The sequence below is a fragment of the Gossypium hirsutum genome, chromosome D13, assembly GCF_007990345.1.
Source record: "Gossypium hirsutum isolate 1008001.06 chromosome D13, Gossypium_hirsutum_v2.1, whole genome shotgun sequence".
NCBI lineage: Eukaryota > Viridiplantae > Streptophyta > Magnoliopsida > Malvales > Malvaceae > Gossypium > Gossypium hirsutum.
This window is the reverse complement of record NC_053449.1, coordinates 24,072,193-24,078,419: the sequence shown is the minus strand read 5'-3', so window position 1 is coordinate 24,078,419 and position 6,227 is coordinate 24,072,193.

Below are 6,227 nucleotides of genomic sequence, written 5' to 3'. Positions count from 1 at the left end.
TGTGTAGTTGATTCTTTTCCCCCCCATTGCCGTGAGCTAAAGAAAAGAGAGGAGAAGATCTTTGTTCATCCTTTTCTCACCTTCATTTAGCCTAAATTAGAAAGAAAAACAAAGAAAAAATTTTCTCATCCTTTGGTTCATCCTTGGCCAAAAATTTTAAGGAGGAAAGAAGAAGAAAGGTGAAGAGATTCGGCCATGCATGTAGCTAGGCTAAGGTATGTTTGATGATGTTCTATGAGATGCATGCATGTTTTAGTTGTTAGCTTGAGTTCTACCTAGCCCATGGTCTAAATCTTGCTATGTGATGGAAATGGCACTTGACCATGGATGCATCATTCTTGGTTGGTGTTTGATGTTGTGGTGATGAGGCATGAGGATGAGTTAAGATTCGGCCTAGGTGGAGGTTGTGTTAATGCCATTGCATGCAAAATATGAAGCTTGTTAATGATGCATGTGATGATGGCTTGATGATTCTTGAACCTCCTTTTTAGCATTTTTGTGTGAGCACATATGTGCATTGGTTGCTAAATGGAGAAGAATCGGCTAGCAAGATGTGTGCTAAGGCCGAATGTAACTTTGCATGTTAATGAGCAATGCATGTGTTAAATTGATGAAAAGGGGGAGGATGCTTTACTAGTGTGTATATGTGTGTATTAAGTGTTGAAATCGACCCCAAAAATAGACAAGCATATTCGGCCAAGGGGAAAGAAATTAGCTAATATGTTGTGTTGATGCATGATTTTTGCATGTATGAGACTTTAATGTCTAATGTATAAATATGGGCTAAGTGCCTTGTGTTCATCTTTTTGATGCCTAAATGATGAAATCAATTTATTTGTTTAATTAAGCTCAAGAGCAAAGGGGAAATAAATCCGATAAAGGGAAGGAAAAAGTGGTCGAATAGTTAGCGGAATCGTTCGACAACACCCGAGGTAAGTTCTTGAGTAAGAGAGCTTAAATTACGATGTGATTAAATCATGCTCTATGTGTGGCTATTGAGCCGAATGTGCAAGGACGATATGTGCCTTGTGTTTGAGTTTCGCAAATGAAAATGAAATATGAATGTGCCATGAATTATTGTTAGATGTGCATGATTAATTGAATGCTGTCCGGGCTAAGTCCCGAAGGCTTTGTGCTAAGTGAATATATCCGGACTAAGATCCGAAGGCATTTGTGCGAGATACAAATTCCGGGTTAAGCCCCGAAGGCCTTTGTGCGAGATACTAAATCCGGGTTAAGTCCCGAAGGCATTCGTGCGAGTTATTAAATCCGGGTTAAGTCCCGAAGGCATTGTGTGAGTTACTAAAACCGGGCTATGTCCCGAAGGCATTTGAACGAGGAGCTATATCCGGTTAAATCCCGAAGGTACGTGATTTGGTAATGAATGAGCTTGCTGTAAAATTCCAGCGAATACTCGAAAAACATCCCAATATGGGGATATGTTACGTATGTGTTGAATTTAATCGAGCCCCTACAAATAAATGTTCGCTCAGTTGATAAACGAGCTACCGGCCTTCGGCTAAGTTAGTCTATTGTGTATGTACATAAGGGTTGTTAATGTTGTGAAGCAAGTTTGATATCGGTAAATTGCGTATTGTGAAATATTCCGTTTAGCTAAATGCGTGTTATTCTTTGTTTATGCTGGAATTCCTTGCTCAAAACTTACTAAGCATAAATTGCTTACTCGTTACACTGCTCCTCTGTTTTATAGATTTTTGGTTCTCCAGCTATCGGACTCGGGATCTTGAAGTCGAAGTCGCCCACACTATCAAAGGCTCTTTTGGGTACTATTTTGGTTGAATTTTGATATGGCATGTATAGGACTACCCATTGTTGTTTTTCGAGTACTTTATGAAATGTATAAGTGTACAGCCATGCGAAAATGGCTTGTAGAAGTGGAGTATGGCATTAGACCATTCGTGTTTATGAATGTATAGATGGTTTCATGATGTAACTATAGTTGGAATGGAAGTGTTGAGCAAATGATCAGCCATTGGAATGGCTAAGTATGATCATATGTGGGCATATGTATGACAAGGCCCTAGTTGGTCCATGAAACCCCGAAAATAGGTAAGGTTTACTTTGAAAACAGAGGCTGACAGCAGCAGTGGTGTGGATTGGAAAAATCACAAGAATTCGTAGGAGTGGAATTAAATAGTGAATAAATTAGGTAATCGAACCTTGATGAATCTACTTTCATATGAAAGTAACGAAACAATCATATGAACAGTACAGTAAGAGATATTCAGGTTCTTGTGGAACAGGGCGAAAACAGTTTCTGGATTCCCTGTTCTGACTTTGGAAATTCACTATAAATTGACCAGAGATAATTAGGAGTCATACCATATATGTATGGATTCCTCTCTGAGTCTAGTTTCCATAGAAACAAACGGCATCAGTATTGAAGCTCTGTGCAGAGAGATATCCAAGTCGTAATGGGAAAAGGTCAGTGTAGTCGACCCCTGTAACATGGGAGACTTTGACTAATAAACTGTACTAATTGGCCCAACCAAAAATTCTAGAAAAAATACATAGGTGGGGACATGAGTCTAGTTTCAGGGAAAAATCACAAAACTGATTTTCGAGTTGTGAAACTCAAGATATGATTTTTGAAGCGAATAGTACTCAGACTGGGCAGTGTCTGGAAAAATTTTTCAAAGTTTGTTAACATCTCGTGTCCGACTCCGGTGTCGGTCTCGGGTTCGGGGTGTTACATTAAATTGGTATCAGAGCTACGGTTTAGTCGATTCTAGGACTACCGTAATGTGTTGGGTCTAGCTATACATGCCATTTTATGTGATTACTTGATAGTGTGGTGACTTCTGACAATTGTAAATGTGTTTATAGTAATGGATCCCGATCGTGACCGAGAGGTAGCTGATGATCTTGAGAGTGTAGCGCCTGCTCCCGCACAAGGGACAGTGCCGGCAGACTCTCAACCTAATGCTAGTAATCCGAATGATGAAGCTAGACAAGCATTCTATAGCGTGATGAATGATTGGTTCAACCAATACATTCGAACTAATATGGCTGTTCCACAACCTCCATTCCCGACAAATACTACCCCCGCACCTACAATACCACCGGTAACGGACCAAATAAGGTCAAATAAGCCCCCAGTTGACAGAATCCGAAAACATGGGGCTACTGAATTTAAGGCTATGGATAGCGATGATGCCGAGCAAGCTGAATTTTGGCTGGACAACACTATTCGGGTACTCGATGAGCTATCTTGTACACCCGATGAATGCCTAAAGTGTGCTATCTCCTTGCTACGTGATTCTGCCTACTATTGGTGGAGTACTCTGACTTCTGTTGTGCCCCGAGAGCAAGTAACTTGGGAGTTTTTCCAAACTGAGTTTCGGAAAAAGTATATCAGTAAGAGATTTGTTGATCAAAAACGGAAGGAATTTCTTGAGCTTAAGCAAGGCTCCATGTCGGTTACTGATTACGAGCGAAAATTTGTTAGACTTAGCAAATACGCTCGGGAATGTGTTTCGTCCGAAGCTATTATGTGTAAACGCTTCGAGGATGGGCTGAATGAAGATATAAAAATGTTCGTCGGCGTTCTTGAAATACGAGAGTTCGTGGTACTTGTTGAACGAGCTTGTAAAGCCGAAGAGCTTAGAAAAGAAAAGCAAAGAGTTGATGAGGGAACTGGAGAGTTTCGTAAAAGATCCTCGGGAAGGTCTCTTCAACAGACATCGAAGAGATTTCGAGATGATGCGGGCCAGTTTAGAGGCACTTCGGGCCTTTTTAGACGAGATCGTGATCGACCCCCTGTGGGTACACGAGGCATTTCGGTCGCCAGTGTTGGGAATGAACGTCGAGATAGAACGAAGTGTCGATATTGCGGTAAATGGCATTCGGGGAGTTGTAGATTCCCTGACCGCTCCTGTTACAAGTGCGGATCAGTTGACCACTTCATTAAAGATTGCCCGAGGTTGTTTGAACAGAATGAAAATCAGAGTGGGAAACCGGGTGCTACCACTGCTCGAGGTAGACCATCTGGAAATACGGGCAATGCTAGTGGTGGTCAGAGAGGATCTAGAGGTGATATAACCAGATCCGAAGCTCGTGCGCCTGCTAGAGCTTATGCTATACGTGCCCGCGAGGATGCTTCTTCGCCTGATGTTATTACTTGTACATTCACTCTCTTTGATACTAATGTAATTGCTTTGATTGACCCCGGTTCTACTCATTCTTACATATGTGAAACCTTAGCATCCAGTAAGACTTTACCTATTGAGTCTACTGAGTTCGTAATTCGGGTGTCAAATCCCTTGGGTCATTACGTGCTTGTCGACAAAGTGTGTAAGAAATGTCCCCTGGAAATTCGAGGTTCCTGTTTTCCGGCGGACTTGATGCTTTTGCCGTTTGATGAATTTGATGTTATCCTTGGTTTGGATTGGTTGACCGCGCATGATGCGATTGTGAATTGCAAGAGCAAGACTATGATTTGAGGTGCGCAAATAACGAAGTAGTCCGAATTGAGTCTGCGGACTTGGAGGGGATGCCAGCTGTAATATCAGCAATGTTGGCACAGAAATATGTCAGAAAAGTTTCGACCAACTGAAAACTCATTGACTAAAACTCCAATTTGGTGCAACCCGAATCAGGTAAAGAGTTTGTCATTTATAGTGACGCATCCCTACTTGGGTTGGGTTGCGTATTGATGCAAGAAGGTCGAGTCGTGGCCTATGCGTCGAGACAATTGAAGCCACACGAGAGGAATTATCCGACCCATGATCTCGAACTAGCTGCCATCGTGTTTGCTTTAAAAATATGGCGACATTATCTGTTTGGTGAGAAGTGCCATGTATTTTCGGATCACAAAAGTCTCAAATATTTGATGACTCAACGAGACTTGAATCTGCGACAAAGACGTTGGCTTGAGTTGTTGAAAGATTACGAGCTTGTCTTTGATTACCACCTGGGAAAGGCTAACGTGGTTGCGGACGCCTTAAGCCGGAAGTCATTGTTTGCTTTACGAGCGATGAACGTGCATTTGTCTGTTCTACCAGACAATGTGTTAGTAGCTGAATTAAAAGCTAAACCATTATTGACTCACCAAATTCGTGAAGCTCAGAAAGTCGATGATGAATTGGTTGCAAAACGGGCTAAGTGTTTTCCGAACGAGGAATCGGAGTTTCAAATTGATGATGATGATTGTTTGAGGTTCAGAAATCGTTTGTGTGTTCCAAGGAATTCGGAACTCATTTCGATGATTCTGAACGAAGCCCATTGTAGCCGAATGTCAATTCACCCGGGGAGTACGAAAATGTACAACGATTTGAAACGTCAATTTTGGTGGCATGGTATGAAACGGGACATCTCCGACTTTGTTTCGAGATGTTTAATATGTCAACAAGTGAAAGCGGAACATCAAGTGCCTTCAGGATTACTCCAGCCGATCATGATACCCGAGTGGAAATGGGATCGAGTCACAATGGACTTTGTGTCCGGACTGCCCTTGTCAGCAAGTAAGAAGGATGCGATATGGGTTGTTGTTGATAGACTGACTAAGTCGGCTCATTTCATCCCCGTACGTACGGATTTTCATTGGATAAACTAGCTGAATTTACGTTTATCAAATTGTGAGATTACACGGGGTACCTGTTTCTATCGTGTCGGATAGAGATCCGAGATTCACCTCACGATTTTGGAAGAAATTGCAAGAAGCTCTGGGTACCAAGCTGCATTTTAGCACTGCTTTTCACCCCCAAACCGATGGTCAATCCGAGCGGATAATTCAGATACTTGAGGATATGTTGAGATGTTGCATCCTCGAGTTCAGTAGTTCATGGGAACGATATTTACCTTTGATTGAATTCGCTTACAACAATAGTTTTCAATCAAGTATTAAGATGGCACCTTACGAGGCTTTGTACGGTCGTAAATGCCGTACACCATTGTTTTGGACCGAGCTCGGTGAAGGTAAAATTTCGGAGTTGATTTGATTAAAGATGCTGAACAGAAAGTAAAGGTAATCCGTGAAAGTCTGAAGGTAGCCACGGATCGTCAGAAGTCGTACGCAGATTTGAAACGAAAGACATCGAGTATCAGGTGGGAGACAAAGTGTTCCTTAAGGTTTCACCTTGGAAAAAGATACTCAGGTTCGGCCGTAAGGGCAAGTTGAGCCCAAGATTCATTGGGCCGTACGAAATCTCCGAACGAGTTGGTCCGGTTGCGTATAGATTGATTTGCCCCTGGAGCTTGAAAGTTAT